The sequence below is a fragment of the Mesocricetus auratus genome, unplaced genomic scaffold (assembly GCF_017639785.1).
Source record: "Mesocricetus auratus isolate SY011 unplaced genomic scaffold, BCM_Maur_2.0 Super-Scaffold_15014, whole genome shotgun sequence".
NCBI classification, from domain to species: Eukaryota; Metazoa; Chordata; class Mammalia; order Rodentia; family Cricetidae; genus Mesocricetus; species Mesocricetus auratus.
Genome location: NW_024429186.1, coordinates 17,665,804 through 17,688,147, shown reverse-complemented (window position 1 = coordinate 17,688,147; position 22,344 = coordinate 17,665,804). Strand labels below are relative to the sequence as shown.

Genomic DNA, 22,344 nt, shown 5'->3' with positions numbered 1-22,344 from the left:
GACTACTTCCTGCTGACCTGGAGCTGTTGACCTTATTTGGGGAACCTGAGAAAGCTAGGGTCCTTCCACATCCTGCATAGCTGGTTGTTTTATTGCAGTCCAGGCTGTATGGAAGTCTCTGTTGCCTGTTAGAACTGGTAAGATGCTGGCAGAGCTAAGGACAAGGTTAGGTTTAGGAAAAAAAATTTCTTAAGCCCTGCTGCTTGGGGTGAAGGGGATCATAAATGAGGGAGGGGTCCCAAGATGAGGGAAGGGAGTCCAGGAACCAGGGAAAGGTTGAATAATATTTATCTGGAGTGAATCTGACCTCTTTTGGTTGGTCAAATTCAGTTCCCTGGAACTTACAAGAATCCTTTGAGTTTGTGAAAACGTATGTCGTAGACACATTAGCATTTCTATTGTTTATGATCTGTGCATAGTAGTCAGAAATGATTTTGGTTGAAAGAATTCACACTCCTTTTTAAAATTTATTTATTTAATTAGAAACAATCTTAACTCTCTTAAAACAGACAGCTATCTTTAGCACAATGAAAAGCACCTTAATTTTGAGCTTGCAGTTATGATCATATAGTGGTATAGCATGCATGGTGCTTAGTACCCTGTCAGAGTTGGATTAATAGCTTATCAGAACTTTATTGATTAATGGTAAGATTATGAGCAGTAGCATAATGAGATAAAGAAATCTGATAACTTGCATTTGTACATCTTAAGTTACTTTGCTATATCTTTTTATCATATAATAATTTTTATTTAACTTTTTATACATGTTGCTCTCAGTTCCCTCTTCCTCTCCTCCTTCCCCACCCCCCCATTCCTCCCAAACCCCACCTCACTCCATTTCCCCTCTGCTCCCCAGGGAGGGTAAGGACTTCCATGAGGGATTTTCAGAGTCTGTTATATAATCCCGGGCAGGACCTAGGTCCTCCCCCATGTGTCCAGGCTGAGAGAGCATCCCTCCATGTGGAATGGGCTCCCAGAATCCATTTATATTGCCAGGAATAAATACTGCTCTACTCTCCAAGGTCCCATAGATTGCCGAGGTCTCTTCTCTGACAACCAGGTTGGGGGTGGTGGTGTCTGGATCAGTCCCATGCTAGTCTCTCAGTCATCAGTCTGGGGTCCATGTGTTCCCCCTTGTTTAGGTCAGCTGTCTCTATGGGTTTCGCCAGCCGGGTCGTGATTCCTTTGCTTATCATTCCTCTTTGCAACTGGTTTCCAGGAGTTCAGTTCAGTTTTTAGCTGTGGGTATCTGCCTCTGCTTACGTCAGCCACTGGATGAGGGATGGCATATAAGGTAGTCATCAGTCTCATTATCAGTGGAGGGCATTAAGGTAGCCTTAATGCCAGTCGGTGTCATTTTTGTAGATCTGTGAAGATCTCACTAGTGCCAGATAACTCCTCCAACTTATAATGGCTCCCTCTATTATGGTATCTCTCATCCTTCTCTCCTCTATTTTTGCCCTAGCTCAACCTTCTTGCTCCCCCCCCGTGTCCTCCTTTCCCCTTCTTTTCTGTCCCTCTCTTTCTCCCACCTCCCTCTCCCCTCCCCTTCCCCTTGCTCCCAATCCAATTAGGAGATCTCCTCCCATAACCCTTCTCTGGGTTACAATGCAAATCTCTCTTAGGGTCCTCCCTGCTTCCCAGACTCTCTGGCAGTGGGATTGTAGGCTGGCAATCCCTTGCTCCATGTCTAAAATCCATATATGAGTGAGTACATACCATGTTTGTCTTTTTGTGACTGGGTTACCTCACTCAGGATTGTTTCTTCTAGTGCCAACCATTTGCCTGCAAATTTCAGGATTCCATTTTTTCCCCTCCATGTGTAGATGTACCACAATTTCTCTATCCACTCTTCAGTTGAGGGGCATCTATGTTGCTTCCAGGTTCTGGCTATTACAAATAATGCTGCTGTGAAAATAGTTGAACAGATGTCCTTATTGTATGAATGTGCATCTTTTGGGTATATGCTTAAGAGTGGAATTGTTGGATCTTATGGCAGGCTGATTTCCATTTTCCTGAGGAATCTCCATACTGATCTCCAAAATGGCTGTACAAGTTGGCACTTCCACCAGCAGTGGAAGAGTGTTCCCCTTTCTCCACATGCTCTCCAGCATAAACTGTCATTAGAATTTTTGATTTTAGCCATTCTGACAGAAGTGAGATTGTATCTCAGAGTTGTTTTGATTTGCATTTCCCTGATGGCTAAGGATGTTGAGTACTTTCTCAAGTGCCTCTCAGTCATTTTAGACTCCTCTATTGAGAATTCTCTATTTAGTTCTGTAATCCACTTTTTAATTGGATCCTTTGGTGTTTTGGAGACTTGTTTCTTGAATTCTTTGTAAATTTTGGAGATCAGTCCTCTGTCAGATGTGGGGTTGGTAAATATTTTTTTCCCATTATGTGGGCTGTCATTTTTGTCTTGTTGATTGTGTCCTTTGACTTGCAAAAGCTTCTCAGTTTCAGGAGGTCCCATTTATTAATTATCCATCTCAGGGTCTGTGCTACTAGTGTTATGTTCAGGAAGTGGTCTCCTGTACCAATTCGTTCAAGGGTACCTCCCACTTTCTCTTCTTAGAGGTTCAGTGTGACTGGATTTATGTTGAGGTTTTTGATCCATTTGGACTTAACTTTTGTGCATGGTGATAGATATGGATCTATCTGCTGTCTTTTACATGCCAGCATACAGGTATTCCAGCACCATTTGTTGAAGATGCTTTCTTTTTTCCCTTGTATAGTTTTAGTTTCATTGTCAAATATCAGGTGTTCAAAGTGTGTGAGTTGATATCAGGGCCTTCGATTCGATTCCATGGGTCTACCTGTCTGTTTTTGTGCCAATACCAAGCTGTTTTCAGGTCTATAGTTCAATCCTGAAGTTCCTTTATCATAAGGGTTGTTTTGGCTATCCTGGGTCTTTCGTTTTTCCATGTAAATTTGAGGATTGTCCTTTACAGGTCTGTAAAAAATTATGCTGGTATTTTGATAGGTATTGCATTGAATTTGTAGATTGCTTTTGGTAATGTTGCCATTTTTACTGCGTTGATCCTACCTATCCAAGAGCATGTGAGATCTTTCCATTTTCTGGTATCTTCTTTAATTTCTTTCTTTAAAGACTCAAAGTTCTTGCTATACAGGTCTTTTACTATTTTGTTAGAATTACTCCAAGATATTTTATGTTGTTTGTGGCTATTGTAAAGGGTGATGTTTCTCTGATTTCTTTCTCATCCCCTTTATTTTCCATATATAGTAGGGTTACTGATTTTTTGAGTTAATCTTGTAACCTGCTACTTTGCTGAAGGTGTTTATCAGCTGTAGGTGTTCCCTGGTAGAATTCTTTCATTTCCTTACATAGACTATCATATCATCTGCAAATAGTGAAAGTTTGACTTCTTCCTTTCCAATTTGTATCCCCTTGAACTCCTTTTGTTGTCTTATTGCTCTATCAAGAACTTCAAGTACAATATTGAAGAGATATGGAGAGAGTGGATATCTTTGTTTTGTTTCTGATTTTAGAGGAATCACATTGAGTTTCTCTCCATTTAGTTTGATGCTGGCATCTGTTTGCTGTATATTGCTTTTTATTATGTTTTAGGTATGTTCCTGTTATCCCTGATCTCTCCTAAACCTTTATCATGCAGGGCTGCTGGATTTTATTAAAGGCTTTTTCAACATCTAGTGAGATAATCATTTGGTTTTTCTTTTTCAGGTTGTTTATATGGTGGATTACATTAATGGATTTTCATATGTTGAACCACCCATGCATGAAGCCTACTTGATCATGGTAGATGATTTTTCTGATGTGTTCTTGGATTCAATTTGCCAGTTTTATTGAGTATTTTTGCATCAATGTTCATGAGGGAGATTGCTCTGTAATTCCCTATTTTGGTTGTGTCATTGTGTGGTATGGGTACTAAGGTAATGATAGCCTTGTAAAAAGAGTTTGGCAGTGATCTTTCTGGTTCTATTGTGTGGAACAATTTGAAGAGTATTGGTATTAGCTCTTCCTTGAATTTTTGGTAGAATTCTGCACTGAAGCCATCTGGCCCTGGACTTTTTTTGGTTGAAAGACTTTTTATGGCTGCTTTTATTTCTTTAGGGGTTGTAGATCTGTTTAAATTGTTTATCTGTTCTTGATTTAATTTTGGTAAGTGATATATATCCAGAAAACCATCCATTTCCTTTAAAATTTCCAATTTATTGGAGTAAAAGTTTTCAAAGTATGACCTGATGATTCTTTGGATTTCCCCAATGTCTGTTGTTATGTGCCCCTTTTCAATTCTGATTTTGTTAATTAGCATGTTCTCTCTCTGTCTTTTGGTTAGGTTGGATAAGGGTTTGTCTATTTTGTTGATTTTCTCAAAGAACCAACTCTTTGTTTCATAGATTCTTTGTATTGTTTTCTTTGTTTCTACTTTATTAATTTCAGCTCTCAATTTGATTATTTCCTGGGTGAGTTTGTTTCTTTTTGTTCTATTGCTTTAAGGTGTTCTGTTAATGCTCTAGTGTGGCAATTCTCCAGTTTCTTCATTTGGGCACTTAGTGTTATGAACTTTCCTTTTAGAACTGCTTTCAGAGTATCCCATAGGTTTGGGTATGTTGTGCCTTCATTTTCATTGAATTCTAGGAAGTCTTTGATTTTTTTTTGTATTTCTTTCTTTATCCAGGGGTGATGCAATTGAGCATTGTTCAATTTCCATGAGTTTGTGGGGTTTCTGCAATTTGTGTTGACATTAATTTCTAATTTTAAGCTATGGTGGTCCAACAAGATACAGGGGGCTATTCCATTTTTTTTGTATTAGTTGAGGTTTGCTTTATTGCCAAGTATGTAGTTAATTTTTAGAGAAGGTTCCATTTGGTGCTAAGAAGAAGGTATATTCTTTTTTGTTTGGATGGGATGTTCTATAGATGTCTGTTAAACCTAATTGGGTTAGTTCCATTGTTTCTTTGTTAAGTTTCTGTCTGGTGGACCTATCCAGTGGTGAGAGTCGGGTGTTGAAGTCTCCCACTATAAATAAGTGTGTGGGACTTAATGTATGATTTGAGTTCTAGTAATGTTTCTTTTATGAATGTGGGTGCTTTTGCATTTGGGGCATATATGTTCAGAATTGAGTCTTCATCCTGATGGATTTTTCCTATGATGAATATGAAATGACCTTCTTCATCTCTTTTGATTATTTTAATTTGAAGTTGATGTTGTTAGATATTAGGATATCTACACCTGCTTGCTTCTTATATCCATTTGATTGGAAAATCTTTTCCCAACTCTTAACCTTGAGGTAAAGTCTGTCTTTGAAATTGAGGTGTGGAGGCTGGGAGTCCAGGGAATTAGCTGTTCCTCCGGCAGCATCAGGTAAACAGGCTGGCTTCCCGGCCTGTGTTCCAGTGCCTGCAGATCGCCTGGGAACTGCACAGAGCTCCCAATCCCGGCAGGAGCCAAGCACCCCAGACTCCAGATCTTCTCTCCCACCAACGAGACCAGGAAACCAGAGGAGGCAGGGAGACCAGGGGAATAGCTGTTCCGGATCAGGTACAACAGGACCCAGCATAGGGTCCAGGGGACCAGGTAGGAGGCTAAGCACCCCAGATTCCTGTTCTTCTTCTCCACTCATGGGACCAGCATTTGGACAAGGAATAGAAGAACCACCAAATTATTGGACTTGCTAGCACCCACCAAAAGGGAACTCTGGTCCCCAGACCAGTAAGGGGCTCTTTCTGCACCCACAAGAAGAAGAGATGGGAAAGAGACAATACAAAAACACACTCAGCAACAGAAAAACAAATATGACACCGCCAGATTCTAGAGACTCCACACCAGCAAGACCCCAACATTCCAATGCGAACGAAGCAGAAGAGAACGACCTTAAAAGCAGTTTCATGAAAATGATAGAGGCCCTAAAAGAGGATATAGGAAAATCCCTCAAAGAAATGGAAGAACAAACAAACCAAAAAATGCAAGAAATGGAAGAAGAAATGAAGCAAAAAAATGCAAGAAATGGAAGAAAAAACAAAGCAAAAAATGCAAGAATTGGAAGAAGAAACATACCAAAAAAGGCAGGAAATGGAAGAAGAAACAAAGCAAAAAATGAAAAAAATGGAAGAAGAAACAAACCAAAAAAGGCAGGAAATGGAAGAAGAAACAAAGCACAAAATGCGAGAAATGGAACAAAAAGCAAACCAAAAAATGCAAGAAATGGAAGAAAGAACAAACCAAAAAATTCATAAAAGGCAACAAATGGACGAAAAGATAAACAGAAAATTGCAAGAAGCAATGCAAACACTGCAAGGGTTGAAAACTGAAATAGAGACATTAAAAAAACACAATCTGAGGAAAGGCAGAAAATAGAAAAGCTGGACAAACAGTCAGGCACTACCAATACAAGCATTACCAACAGAATAGAAGAGATGGAAGAGAGAATCTCAAGTGTTGAAGATACACTAGGAGAAATGGATTTATCAACCAAAGAAAACCTTAAATCCAACAAATCCTTAACACAAAACATCCAGGAAATATGGGACACCATGAAAAGACCAAACCCAAGAATAATAGGTATAGAAGAAGGAGAAGAAATCCACCTCAAAGGGGCAGAAGGCATATTCAACAAAATCATAGAAGAAAACTTTCCCAACCTTAAGAAAGACATGCCAATGAAGGTACAAGAAGCCTACAGAACACCAAATAGAGTGGACCACAAAAAAAATCCCCTTGCCACATAATAATCAAGACTCCAAACATACAGAATAAAGAAAGAATATTAAGAGCAGCTAAGGAAAAAGGTCAAGTAACATATAAAGGCAGACCTATCAGAATTACACCTGATTTCTCCATGGAAACTCTGAAAGCCAGAAGGTCCTGGATAGATATTCTACCTACACTAAGAGACCATGGATGCCAGCCCAGACTACTATACCCGGCAAAGCTCTCAATCACTATAGACGGAGGAAACAAGATATTCCATGACAAAACTAGATTCAACCAATATGTGTCCACTAACCCAGCCCTACAGAAAATTTTGGAAGGAAAACTCCAACCCAAGGAAGCTAACCAACAGAAAAACATAAGCATTAGAGAATCCCTCTCTACCAACAGCCAAAAGAACAAAGGGGTGAAATTCCACACATAATTCCACCAACAACAACCATCGCAAATCGAAGAAGGATGAGCAATCAATGGTCATTAATATCCCTCAATATTAATGGCCTTAACTCACCCATAAAAAGACACAGACTAGCAGAATGGATTCGAAGACAGAACCCTTCCTTCTGCTGCATACAAGAAACACACCTCACCCTCAAAGACAGACATTACCTGAGAGTTAAAGGTTGGGAAAAAATTTTTCAATCAAATGGACCCAAGAAACAAGCAGGGGTAGCAATCCTAATATCTAACAAACTGGACTTTAAAATAAAATCAATCAAAAGAGATGAAGGAGGTCATTGCATACTTATCACAGGTGAAACCCACCAAGATGAAGTGTCTATACTGAACATCTATGCCCCAAATACAAAGGCATCCACATTCGTTAAAGAAACATTATTAGAACTTAAATCTCATCTAAAGCCCCACACAGTTATAGTGGGAGATTTCAACACACCACTCTCACCACTAGACAGGAATACCAGACAGAAACTCAACAAAGAAGCAAAGGGTCTAATAGAAGTAATGACCCAACTGGGATTAACAGATATCTATAGAACATTTCATCCACATAAAAAAGAATATACCTTCTTCTCACCACCACATGGAACCTTCTCAAAAATCGACCACATACTTGGCAACATATCAAACCTCAGCAGCTACAAAAAAATTGGAATAACTCCATGCATCTTATCAGACCACCATGCTTTAAAATTAGAATTCAACAACAACACAAATTGCAGAAACTCTACAAACTCATGGAAACTGAATAAGGCACAACTGCACCATTCCTGGGTCAAAGAAGAAATAAAAAAGAAATTAAAGACTTCCTAGAATTCAATGAAAATGAAGACACAACGTACCCAAATCTATGCTATGGGACACTTTGAAGGCAGTGATATGAGGGAAGTTCATAGCAGTAAGTGCTCACATGAAAAAAACTGGAGAATAGTTACACTAGAGAATTAACAGCACAGCTGAAAGCTCTAGAACACAAAGAAGCAAACTCCCCCAGGAGGACTAGATCACAGGAAATAATCAAACTGAGGGCTGAAATCAATAAAGTGGAAACTAGGAAAACAATACAAAGAATCAATGCAACTAAGAGTTGGTTCTTTGAGAAAATCAACAAGATAGACAAACCTTTATCCAAACTTAACAAGCAATCCCCATTAAAATACCAGCACAATTCTTCACTGACCTTGAAAGAACAATAATCAACTTTGTATGGAAAAACAAAAGATCCAGGACAGCCAAAACAACTTTATTCAACAAAGCAAGATCTGGAGGCATCACCACCCTGAGGCTCCAAATGACGCTGTAACGATAAGCGACACACTTACTGAAAGTAAAACTAAGTATTTATTGTAGAAATCACTTACAAGATACCAAACAAGTAACCCAGATGAGCCAAGTAGTTTTCCCGCTGACGAACTGGAAGCCGAACTCCGGGAGAAGAGACCAAGACTTCCTGTGTGCTGTCTTTTATGCCTTCCCCCATAACGTCCCCTAGCCATGCCCAAAAGTGGGCCTGGCTAGTGACATAGTTCACCGCCTATGTACGTATACATCTTCTTTTTTTTTTTTTTTTAATCATTTTTTATTTTAATTTTAAATAGCTTGTTTCGCATGTCAATCCCAGTTCCCTCTCCCTCCCCTCCTCCCGCACTCCCCTTCCACCCTCCCTCCCACCCTATTGCCAAATCCCTCCACATAGGGGATGTCTAGAGTCTATCATTTCACTCTTGGTAGGGTCAAGGCACTCCCCTAAGAGTCCAGGCTGAGAGAGCATCTCTCTTTGTGCCATAGGCACATGAAGACAGATTGTATACCAGGGATAGACACTGATCCACAGCTCAGAGCCCCATAGGTTGCCCAGGCCTTCTCACTGACACTCACATTTGGGGGGACCAGATCAGTCCCATTCTGGCCTCCCCACTGTCGGTCTGGGGTCCAAGAGCACTCCCCTGTTCAGATCAGCCGTCTCTGCTGGTTTTGCCAGCCCATTCCTTGCCAATTTGCTCATCACTCCTCTCTCTCTGTCACTGGGTTCCTTGGGTTCAGTTCAGTGCTTAGTTGTGTGTTTGCCTCTGCTTCCATCAGTCCCAGGATGAAGGCTCCCGGATAGTTATAGACATCAAGTTCATTATCAGGAATGGGCATTCGAGGTGGTCCTTCCACTATTGCTTAGCTTGCCAATTGATGTTATACCTTTAGATCACTCGAGGTCACTCTGGTGCCTGATCTGTCTTCGATCCTATGATTCCCTCTTCCCCCTATTTTACCCCCACCCCCTCAACTTCCTGTTCCCCCATGACCCACTCCCTTCCTCTTTACCCCCTCTACTCTTCCCAGGTCCCACTACCCCCCCTCGCCCTGTTCCCCATCCATTCAGAGGATCTTGTCTCCATCCTCTTCTCTTGGGTACTATGCATATATGCATATCTTTTAGGTTCTTTCCTGTTTCCCAGACTCTCTATCTGTGGAAGTGCAGACTGGCACTATCCTGATCCATATTTAAAATCCATATATGAGTGAGTACATACCATGTTTGTCTTTTTGCGACTGGGTTACCTCACTCAGGATGGTTTCTTCCAGTGCTATCCATTTCCCTGCGAATTTCAAGATTCCATTGTTTTTTTCTGCTGAGTAATACTCCATTGTGTAAATGTACCACATTTTCTCTATCCACTCTTCAGTTGAGGGGCATCTAGGTTGCTTCCAGGTTCTGGCTATTACAAACAATGCTGCTATGAACATAGTGGAGCAGATGCCCTTGTTGTATGAACCTGCCTCATTTGGATAAATGCCTAAGAGTGGAATTGCTGGGTCTAGTGGTAGATTAATTCCCATTTTCCTGAGGAATCTCCATACTGATTTCCAAAGAGGCTGTATGAGTCGGCATTCCCACCAGCAATGGAGGAGTGATCCTCTCTCTCCACATCCTCTCCAGCATAAATTGTCTTCGGTGTTTTTGATTCTAGCCATTCTGACAGGAGTAAGATGGTATCTCAGAGTTGTTTTGATTTGCATTTCCCTGATGGCTAAGGATGTTGAGCACTTTCTTAAGTGTCTCTTGGCCATTTTAGCCTCCTCTACTGAGAATTCTCTATTTAGCTCTGTACCCCACCTTTCAAGTGGATCCTTTGGTGTTTTGGAGACTTGTTTCTTGAGTTCTTTGTAAATTTTGGAGATTAGCCCTCTGTCAGATGTAGGGTTAGTGAATATCTTTTCCCATTCTGTGGCCTGCCTTTTTGTCTTTTTGATTGTGTCCTTTGCCTTACAAAAGCTTTTTAGTTTCAGAAGGTCCCATTTGTTAATTGTTGATCTCAGTGCCTGTGCCACTGGTGTTATGTTTAGGAAGTGGTCTCCTGTACCAACTCGTTGAAGAGTATCTCCCACTTTCTCTTCTAAAAGTTTCAGTGTGGCTGGATGTATGTTGAGATCTTTGATCCATTTGGACTTAAGTTTTGTACAAGGCGATAAACATGGATCTATCTGCAGTCTTCTGCATACCATTACCCAGTTATGCCAGCACCATTTGTTGAAGATGCTTTCTTTTTTCCACTGTACAGTTTTAGCTTCTTTGTCAAAAATCAGGTGTTCATAGGTGTGTGGGTTAAAATTAGGGCTTTCGATTCGGTTCCATTGGTCTACCTGCCTATTTTTGTGCCAATACCAAGCTGTTTTCAGGACTATAGCTCTATAATAGAGCTTGAAATCAGGTATGGTGATGCCTCCTGAAGTTCCTTTATTGTATAGGGATGTTTTGGCTATCCTGGGCCTTTTGTTTTTCCATATAAAGTTGATTAATGATCTTTCCAGGTCCTTGAAGAATTGTGATGGAATTTTGATAGGGATTGCATTGAATCTATAGACTGCTTTTGGCAAGATTGCCATTTTTATTATGTTGATCCTACCAATCCAAGAGCATGGGAGATCTTTCCATTTTCTGGTATCTTCTTTGATTTCTTTCTTCAAAGACACAAAGTTTTTGATATACAGGTCTTTCACTTCCTTGGTTAACATTATCCCCAGATATTTGATGCTGTTTTTGGCTATTGTAAAAGGTGATGTTTCTCTGATTTCTTTCTCAGTCACTTCATCATCTGTATATAATAGGGCCACTGATTTTTTTGAGTTTACCTTGTATCCTGCCACTTTGCTGAAGCTGTTTATCAGCTCTAGGAGTAACCTTGCGGAGTTTTTTGGGTCACATATGTAAACTATCATATCATCTGCAAATAATGAAAGCTTGACTTCTTCTTTTCCTATTTGTATCCCCTTTATCTCCTTTTGTTGTCTTATTGCTGTAGCTAGAACTTCAAGTACAATATTGAAGAGATATGGAGAGAGTGGACAGCCTTGTCTTGTTCCTGATTTTAGAGGAATTGCTTTGAGTTTCTCTCCATTTAGTTTGATGTTAGCTGTTGGTTTACTGTATATTGCTTTTATTATGTTCAGGTACGTTCCTGTTATCCCTGATCTCTCTAGGACCTTTATCATGAAGGGGTGCTGGATTTTGTCAAAGGCTTTTTCAGCATCTAGTGAGATGATCATGTGGTTTTTCTTTCGCAGATTGTTAATATGGTGGATTACATTGATAGATTTTCTAATGTTGAACCATCCCTGCATTCCTGGAATGAAGCCTACTTGATCATGGTGGATGATTTTTCTGATGTGTTCTTGAATCCGGTTTGCAAGTATTTTATTGAGTATTTTTGCATCAATGTTCATGAGGGAAATTGGTCTATAGTTCTCTTTCTTAGTTGTGTCTTTGTGTGGCTTGGGTATCAAGGTAATTGTAGCCTCGTAGAAAGAGTTTGGCAGTGAGCCTCCTGCTTCTATAGTGTGGAATACTTTGACGAGTATTGGAATGAGCTCTTCTTTGAATTTCTGGTAGAATTCTGCACTGAAGCCATCTGGGCCTGGGCTTTTTTTGTTTGGGAGACTTTTGATGACTGCTTCTATTTCATTAGGGGTTATAGGTCTGTTTAGATTATTTATCTGTTCTTGATTTAGTTTTGGCAAGTGATATCTATCCAGGAAATTGTCCATTTCCTTTAAATTTTCAAATTTTGTGGAGTACAGATTTTCAAAGTATGCCCTGATGATTCTCTTGATTTCCTCAGAGTCCGTTGTTATGTCCCCTTTCTCATCCCTGATTTTGTTAATTAGCATGTTCTCTCTCTGTCTTTTGGTTAGTTTGGACAGAGGTTTGTCTATTTTGTTGATTTTCTCAAAGAACCAACTCTTTGTTTCATTGATTCTTCTCAATGTTTTCCTGGTTTCTACTTGATTGATTTCAGCCCTCAATTTGATTATTTCCTGGTGTCTGCTCCTCCTGGGGGAGTTTGCTTCTTTTTGTTCTAGAACATTCAGCTGTGCTATTAATTCTCTAGTATGACTGTTCTCCAGTTTTTTCATGTGGGCACTTAGTGCTATAAACTTTCCTCTCAGCACTGCTTTCAAAGTGTCCCATAAGTTTGTGTATGTTGTGTCTTCATTCTCATTGAAATCGAGGAAGTCTTTAATTTCTTTTTTATTTGTTCCTTTACCCAGGGATGGTGCAATTGTGCATTGTTCAATCTCCATGAGTTTGTAGGGTTTCTGCGATTTGTGTTATTGTTGAATTCTAATGTTAATGCATGGTGGTCTGATAAGATGCAGGGGGTTATTCCAATTTTTTTGTATCTGTGGAGATTTGCTATGTTTCCTATTATGTGGTCAATTTTAGAGAAGGTTCCATGTGGTGCCGAGAAGAAGGTATATCCCTTTGTATTTGGGTGGAATGTTCTATAGATGTCTGTTAAACCCAGTTGGGTCATAACTTCTATTAATTCTTTTGTTTCTTTGTTAAGTTTCTGTCTGGAGGTCCTATCTAGCGGTGAGAGCGGAGTGTTGAAGTCTCCTACTATTAGTGTGTGAGATTTTATGTGCATTTTGAGCTTTAGTAATGTTTCTTTCACGAATGTAGGTGCCTTTGTATTTGGGGCGTAGATATTTAAAATCGAGACTTCGTCTTGATGTATTTTTCCTTTGATGAATATGAAGTGCCCTTCTTCATCTCTTTTGATTGATTTTAATTTGAAGTCTAATTTGTTAGATATTAGGATTGCTACGCCCGCTTGTTTCTTGGGGCCGTTTGATTGGAAGATCTTTTCCCAGCCCTTTACTCTGAGATAACGTCTGTCTTTGGTGTTGAGATGTGTTTCTTGTATGCAGCAGAAGGAAGGGTTCTGTCTTCGTATCCATTCTGCTAGTCTGTGTCTTTTTATAGGTGAGTTGAGGCCATTGACATTGAGGGATGTTAATGACCATTGATTGGTGATCCTTGTTTGCGCTTGATTTATTGTTAGTGAAGTTATTTTGTGTAGTTTCTCCTCCCTTTTTCTTTTAGTGTTTTGTAAAGTATGATTCTATATTGCCTGTGTCTTTGTGAATGTAGTTATCTTCCTTGGCTCTAGGTTTTCCTTCTAGCATTTTCTGTAGAGCTGGATTCATGGATACGTATTGTTTAAATCTGGCTTTGTCATGGAATATTTTGTTTTCTCCATCTATGGTAATTGAGAGCTTTGCTGGATATAGTAGTCTGGGCTGGCATCCTTGTTCCCTTAGCGTTTGTAGGACATCTGACCAGGATCTTCTGGCTTTCATCGTTTCCATTGAGAAGTCAGGTGTAATTCGGATAGGTCTGCCTTTGTATGTTACTTGGCCTTTTTCTTTAGCTGCTCTTAATATTTTCTCTTTGCTCTGTAGGTTTGATGTTTTGATTATTATATGGCGAGGTGACTTCTTCTTCTGGTCAAGCCTATTTGGTGTTCTGTAAGATTCTTGTACTTTCATAGGCATATCTTTCTTTAGGTTAGGGAAGTTTTCTTCTATGATTTTGTTGAATATGTTTTCTGTACCTTTAAGTTGAAGTTCTTCACCTTCTTCTATACCTATTATTCTCAGGTTTGGCTTCTTCACGGTGTCCCATATTTCCTGGATATTTTGTGTTAAGGATTTGTTGGTTTTGAGATTTTCTTTGGTTGACGATGCTATGTCCTCTAATGAGTCTTCAACACCTGAGATTCTCTCTTCTATCTCTTGTATTCTATTGGTGATGCTTGCATCTGTGATTCCAGACCGTTTACCGAGCTTTTCTATTTCCAGCATCCCTTCATTCTGTGTTTTCTTTATCGTTTCTATTTCAGCTTTCAATCCTTCAACTGTTTGAGCTGTTTCCTTAATTTTCTTGGTTGTTTTTTCTTGGTGCTCTTTAGATTCTTTGAGAGATTTGTTTATTTCTTGAATTTTTCCCCCATTTCATGGATTTTTTTGTTTGTTTTTTCTTCTATTTCTTTAAGGGATTTCCTCGTTTCTTCCTTGAGGCTCTCCATCATCTTCATGAAATAATTTTTAAGGTCTGTCTCCTCTTCTTCATCTATGTAGTGCTTTTCAGGTCTTGCTGGTGTTGGATCCCTGGATTCTGGTGGGGTCATGTTGGTGTTTCTATTGCTGAGTGATCTCTTATTCTGTCTTCTTCCCATCTCTTCTTCCAGTGGGTGCTGGTGGGGGCTTTCTGTCTCCACTGGTCTCCTTCTTTACTGCAGCTGAAGCTGAAGCTGGCCTCACTGGGGTTGGGGTCTTGGAGGGGCTGATCTCTTTCCTGTGTGGGTGGCTCTTCTGAAGCTGGGCTCGCTGGGTTGGGGTCTTGGAGGAGCTGATCTCTTTCCTGTGTGGGCGGCTCTTCTGGAAGCCGGGAGCGGCCCCGAAGATGGAGGGGATGGGTGATGGGCGGGTGGTCCCAGCCGGGGACCCAATCTCACCTGAAGCTGGGCTCGCTGGGTTGGGGTCTTGGAGGAGCTGATCTCTTTCCTGTGTGGGCGGCTCTTCTGGAAGCCGGGAGCGGCCCCGAAGATGGAGGGGGATGGGTGGTGGGCGGGTGGTCCCAGCCAGAGACCCAATCTCACCTGAAGCTGGACTCGCTGGGTTGGGGTCTTGGGGAGCTGATCTCTTTCCTGTGTGGGCGGCTCTTCTGGAAGCCGGGAGCGGCCCCGAAGATGGAGGGGGATGGGTGATGGGCGGGTGGTTCCAGCCGGGGACCCAATCTCACCTGAAGCTGGGCTCGCTGGGTTGGGGTCTTGGAGGAGCTGATCTCTTCCCTGTGTGGGCGGCTCTTCTGGAAGCCAGGAGCGGCCCCGAAGATGGAGGGGGATGGGTGATGGGCGGGTGGTCCCAGCCGGGGACCCAATCTCACCTGAAGCTGGGCTCGCTGGGTTGGGGTCTTGGAGGAGCTGTACGTATACATCTTTATGTCTGTCCGTATACGTCTTTAGTCATGCCTAAAGTGGGTGTGGTTAGCGGGGTGGTAAACCACTCTTACCTCATCTGTATGCGCCTCTAGTAAGTCACATGGCTAATGGCGGCATACAGGCTTCCTCCTACAATCCCCCTTTTAGTCTAAAAAGGACAACTAACTTGTGTCAATGAACAAAATGTATCAAACATCTATTCTATCTAAACCTAAACTTATCTGAAAGAAACACCCAAATCTGAACACCTCCTTCTAATTCCAACTCTAAAATAATTTGAAAACTAACACTAACATGTGTAAACTATCCTATAATATCAATAGTAGGGAGAGGGGGCATGGAATTCTCAAAACTACTTCCTGCTGGGATGGGACGATGATAATCTCATGGGGACCTGTGAGAAGAAAAATGTTAGTATAACAAAATCTCAGTAGATCAGACAGTCTCTGTATGGCAGGAGATGCTTGATTGAAGTTCCTGACTGGGGTTCTAGTGTTGATTGAAGCTCTCGTCTGAAGCTCTGGCCAGATTGTAGAAGGTGCTGTTTCAGTTTCTTGGTCTGGAGTTGTGTAGAGTGATGTAGTTTCAAGCCAGTTTCAGGATAATGCTTGTCAGGTGGAGTCAATGATGTGGGGCAGTTCAGATGCCTCCAGTCGAATCAGGTGAAGTCAAGGAAGTGGATCCACATTTTCTTTCTGAAGCAGTTGAAGATTGCTGTCAGGAAATCCCTTGTTCTCTGGAAAACTCAACATTAATGTTAACAAAGAAATATTTTAACTTTTATAGGTATGCATACTGGAAGAGGTGACAACAGGGAAGATGGTAAACCTGAAGGAAATTAGACTTTTCAGAAAAAGAAATCCACAGATAACAGTCCCTAATTTTATTTTCTTCTGTCTTATATCAATGGCTCTTTGATATAATACAGAAATTCTGAATTTTATTTAAATAATGTGCTTGAATTTAGAGTAGGAGAGCCAATACAACTCCAAAGCCAGCTTCAGTTAAATGAATGGGGACTGAAGTATGTGAAGAAATAAAGATAAAAGGGTATTATGAAAAAACAGTATAGAGAGATTTAGACTTTGATACCACACAGTGAGTTACTGTTTGTTTGATGGTCCTCAGGGTAGCTATTCATTCTTCTTCAGGAATCTATATATCCAGTATTCTTTGCTAAGTTTACCTGTGAAGACAAAAAACAAAACACTTCTCTTTCCTTTTAGGAGGTCACTTTACCCATGGTGGAATATGAATTTGTAGATGAGCTGTTATCTTCCTCCTCCTGAGATGTCTTCTGTTCTGATCGAATTTTAATTAATTTTGATGGAACCCAAACCTTTTCTTCTCCTATGGAAACAAAAGCATAACCCCTTCCCCAACGTAACACATATTCTGGTTTCCAGACTGAGGTCATAACATCCTTAAAATACACCGTTTGGTTCAATTCAGAAGTCCAGTGTCTTTCTGCTGCAGTTTGTCCTTTTTCATCAGCATTAAGAAAATTCAACGTTAGTAAAGCATTATGTAACCTGTGTTTAGGTGTCTTTGTTTTCCCTGGCTGTTTATGAAGCATCTCTTTTAAGGTTCGGTTACATCTTTCAATTACTGCTTGTCCTGTGTATTTGTAAGGTATACCAGTTACATGTTTTATATTATAATATTTGAAAAATTGTTCCAATTTACTGGAGACATATGCTGGAGCATTGTCAGTTTTTATTGTTTTAGGTATACCCGTAACAGCCATCACCTCTAAGAGGTGTGTAATAACAGAATCAGCTTTTTCAGAGCTGAGGGCAGTAGCCCATTGGAAGCCTGAGAACGTGTCTATGGTATGGTATACATATTTCAAACTGCCAAATTCTGGGAAGTGAAATACATCCATCTGCAAAAGTTCATATCTGTGAATACCTTTAGGATTACAACCTGCTGGTAATGGAGTTTGATTGTAGAATGAGCAACTGGGACAATTTCTTACTATTTCTTTGGCTTGTTGCCAGGTGATAGAAAAATCCTTCTTTAAACATTTGCTGTTAACATGGTGTTTCTTATGAAATTCTGAAGCTTCCAACACATTACCTACGATTAAACAATCAATTTCATCATTGCCTTATGCCAGGGGACCTGGCAGACCTGTATGGGATCTGATGTGTGTCATGTATATAGGATGAGTCCTGTTTCTGATGATTTCCTGCAATTGTAAAAACAATGAGGTCAATTCTGTATTATCAGGAACAAATTCTGCAGTCTCAATGTGCAAGACAACTCTTTCTGCATACTGAGAATCCGTGACTATATTGAGAGGCTCTGTAAAGTCTTTAAGTACCTATTGTACGGAGTTGTAAGGGCTTTGAACTGCTTTACTTATATTTCCTGATTTATACCCTGCCTTACCTGATTTGTTTGCATCTGTGTAGAAGGTAAGAACTCCAGAAATAGGTGTTTGCCTCACGATACATGGAAGAATCCAAATTGTTTTCTTTATGAATTTGATTCTCTCTGTTTTGGGATAGTTATTACTAATACTTCCCAAAAAGTCACTGCAAGCTATTTGCCAATACTCATTATCCTTCCATAAGGAGGAAATTTCTTCATTCGTTAAAGGTACAATAATATCAGCTGGGTCTTTCCCAGTCAGTTGACGAAGCCTTAACTTACCTTTTAATATCAAATCAGAGATCTTTTCTATATATGTTTTCAATTTTTTATTTTGTTTATGTGGCAGAAATACACATTCTAGAATGATGTCTTCCCTCTGCATTAATATTCCTGAGGGGTATTCTCTAGATGGTAAAATAACCAGAATACAGTCCAGCTTTGGATCCACATGGTCCACATGTGCTTCTAATATTCTCTTTTCTACCCATTCTAATTCTTTTTCAGCCTCGGCTGATAGTACTCGTGGACTGTTTAGGTCTTTATCTCCTTTTAAAGCCATTTTCAGGTGTTTTAAATCATACCCTTCTACACCAATAATTGTCTGTTATTGAGAGGTTTCTCCTAATAATTTTTGAAGATCATTAAGAGTCCGGTAACGATCTCTTCTGATCTGTACTTTTTGCGGTCTAATTTTCTGAGCATCTATTTTATAACCTAAATAGTTAATAGAATCTCCTCTTTGTATTTTTTTCTGGGGCAATTTGTAATCCCCAGTGAGGCAAAGTTTCCTTTACTGCTTCAAACATCTTTTCCAAAATATCCTTATTTGAATCAGACAATAATATGTCATCCATATAATGATATATTAACAAATGTGGAAATTTTTTATGAATTATTTCTAGAGGTTTATTCACAAAATATTGACACAAAGTTGGGCTGTTTAACATACCTTGAGGTAGTACCTTCCACTGGAATCTCTGTACCGGACAGGAATTATTATAGGTAGGTACCGTGAAGGCGAGCTTTTCTCTGTCGTTTTTTTGTAGCGGTATGGTGAAGAAGCAATCTTTTAAGTCTATAACTATAATTGGCCAATCCTTAGGAATTAGAGAAGGTAATGGCATCCCAGGTTGTAGAGACCCCATAGGCTGAATTACCTTGTTGATGGCTCTAAGATCAGTAACCACTTACCAGACTTCTTGTCAACAAAAACAGGTGAATTCCATGCACTAGTTGATTCCTCAATATGTCCAGCATCTAGCTGTTCCTGAACTAACTTCTCCAAAGCCTCTAACTTCTCAGATGTCATAGGCCATTGACCCACCCAGACGGGTTCATCTGACAGCCATTTTAAGGGTAGAGCTTTTGGTTGTTCTGTAAGTTTGGCACTAGCATCCTGCTTCTGTACAGCCTGTACATTTGGCATCTGTTTTCTGTACTGCCTTACTATATTCTTTCTACCACTAAGAGCTTGTCTATAATTCCTAGCTGATACAGGAGGAATGTTAATCTGCATATTCCATTGCTGGAGTAGATCACGACCCCAGAGGTTTATAGCAATATCTGCAACATATGGCTTTAACCTTCCTCTCTGTCCTTCTGGACCAATAAAGTCAATCCATCTAACGCTCTGTTTAACTTTAGATAGTGTTCCAATCCCTAAGAATTGAACATTAACCTCTTTTAAAGCCCAATTGGGGGGGGCAGGACTTCCGATTAATGATAGTGATGTCACTTCCGGTGTCTAAAATGCCATTAATCACCATATTATTTACCTTAACTGATAACTTAGGTCTATGATATTGTATAGAAGTTTGCCAAAATATATGTTTTGTATCTCCTCCTGATATAATTGATTCATCCTCTGGAGCTAATGTATTATCCAGTGCCGTATTATTTACAATGGGCAGTGGATCTTCTAATTGTCCTGGGACAGGCTGTCCTCCACTGTCACTGGGAATGACCGGATAATCTTTCTTTCTGGGGCTCGCGTGAGCTCCTGATCCCCGTTTCCCGGCTTTAAAGATCTACCTTGTCTATCTCTTGTGTACCAGCATTCGTCAGTCCAATGTTATCCCTTTCCACACCTCATGCAGAGACCAGGAGGCTGAGGCCTTCTGTTTGATGTATTCCTGGTAAAAGCATTATTTCTAGGAATGCGTTGTCTACAGTTCCTACTAAGATGTCCTATTCTACCACAGTTAAAGCATGTTGCATCTTTATGCCTGTTAAAATTCTTGGAGATTGCCTTCCCTACCCAGGCCTCTATATCATCACAGGTAGGGTATTTGGCATCCTGGTGCCTCCTCAAGCCTGTAGAAATAGCTTCACCTACCCAAGCTCCCCTATCCTGACTTTTACATTCCAGGTTTGCTGTATGTAGGACCCATTCCTCCAATGGCTCTGATCTTATTTTTAATGGCCAAATTACCTGCCTGCATTGAGGATTCACGTTCTCATATGCCAAAGATTCTGTAAGGAGTCGCCTGGATTCTGGATTCGCTACCTGTACTTCTATTGCTTGGATAATCTCTCTAAAAATTCAGTGAACCTTTCCTTGGGCTCTGTACTACCTTGGTATAGGGTTGCATTATCTCTCTTGTTTCACAAACCTTATCCAAGGCATTTAAAGCAGTTGTACGGCATAAAGACAACATGTGCTCGTCATATGCAGATTGAACCTGCGTGTCAGCATAAGGACCCTCCCCAAGAATCTTGTCTTGGGGTACTTCATGACCGTTCTTTAATTCCTGAATCTCTAAGGCTTTCGCTTCTTGCCTCCATAAAGCTCTCCATTGAATTTGACAAGAATTTTCGAGCACTGCGGAGGCTAATTGGGCCCAGTCTTTTGGGGTAATTTATTTATAGTGGCCCATGAGGTTAGGAGCTCTCTGACAAAGGGAGAATGAAGACCATATGAAACAATGGCCTCCTTGATTCCCTTTAGATCCTTCATCTGTATAGGTTCCCAGTGATAAGCAATGGTACCATTTGATTGTTTTTTCGTTGCTGGTTTTTCTGTTACAGATACTGAGAAAACCATAGGTGAACGCATAGCAACCTTAGGGAGATCTTTCCAGCATTTGAGAGGTGTTGGGAAACTCCTGTCCTGACCTGTTGCCTGTATGTCTGATTCTGAAGTATCAGATTGAACATCTTCTAACTCCTGCAGTCTATTCATCATTGTTTCTCTGAGCTCTTGAAGTTCTTGGGACAAATAATTTTCTAAGGACGTCATGGAATCTTTCATTTTTTTGCATTTATCATTTACACGTGATTCCAAATATTTAATATTCTCATCCTTAGAAAGTACCTCAATGGCATGTAAACTGCCTTCCACAAATGATATTCTATCAGTTAGTTTATCATTGCTCTCAGACATGGAACAATTCTTTTCTGTTAGCATTTCAATCTTATGTTCCAGTCTTTGTAGTTTGCTAGTGAAATCATTGAACATGGAACAGTTTTGTTGGTTAAATGTTTCAACATTATGTTCCACTTTTTCAATTCTATCTGTTGAACACATTTTTTTCTGAAAGTAATTCAATTTTGTGTTCCGTCTCTTTAAACCTGTTTGTCAGACCTACATTATCATTTCTAATATCCTGAATATTTTCTACCAACCCTTTCTTACTATCCTGCAAGGAATTTTGCATTTCCTGAATTCTTTGTATTAAGATTTCCAAACTATCCTGCGATGATCGTGTGGCCTGTATAAATTTAGTCCTATTTTTGAGCCATTTCTTTAGCAAAATTATATTGATTATGAAACTAATAATCACCATCATGGGTAGGAAGTACCTTTCAGGTAGGTCCTCAACCCTTTCTAAAATCCCATCCATACAAAAAACAAGAAAATTCTTAACATCCTGCATCATAATGTTAGCTGACATTGTATAAAGCAGTTAAGTTTGTTACCAGTGGAGTAATTCAAGCCGAAGTCAGCAGGCCGCCAGTAAAACAGCACGTGGCCGCGAGAGAAATCTTGAAATACCGCCTAACCTTACCGGCAGGTAGAAGGTGCTGGTTCCTGGCGGCAGGAATCGTGCCTTGCTGAGCGAAGTGGTGAGGAACTTAGCGAAAGGAGAGTCCATGTGTGCCTGGTCGGGCCGAGGAGCAGCCGCTTTTCTGGGCGCCTGGATCCGGATTCCAAAACTTCTGACACCAAATGACGCTGTAACGATAAGCGACACACTTACTGAAAGTAAAACTAACTATTTATTGCAGAAATTACTCACAAGATACCAAACAAGTAACCCAGATGAGCCAAGTAGTTTTCCCACTGACGAACTGGAAGCCAAACTCCGGGAGAAGAGACCAAGACTTCCTGTGTGCTGTCTTTTATGCCTTCCCCCGTAACGCTCCCTAGCCATGCCCAAAAGTGGGCCTGGCTAGTGACGTAGTTCACTGCCTATGTACGTATATGTCTTTACGTCTGTCCATACACATCTTTAGTCATGCCTAAAGTGGGTGTGGTTAGCGGGGTGGTAAACCACTCTTACCTCATCTGTATGCGCCTCTAGTAAGTCACAT

At 40.3% G+C, this 22,344-nt stretch overlaps 1 protein-coding gene across 1 annotated transcript in view; it reads left to right on the top strand.

The window, feature by feature from the left end:
* The window catches only part of LOC101840898 (cation channel sperm-associated protein subunit beta), a 177,062-nt gene that overhangs the window by 28,154 nt on the left and 126,564 nt on the right, over positions 1 to 22,344 (top strand). The window lies entirely within an intron of this gene.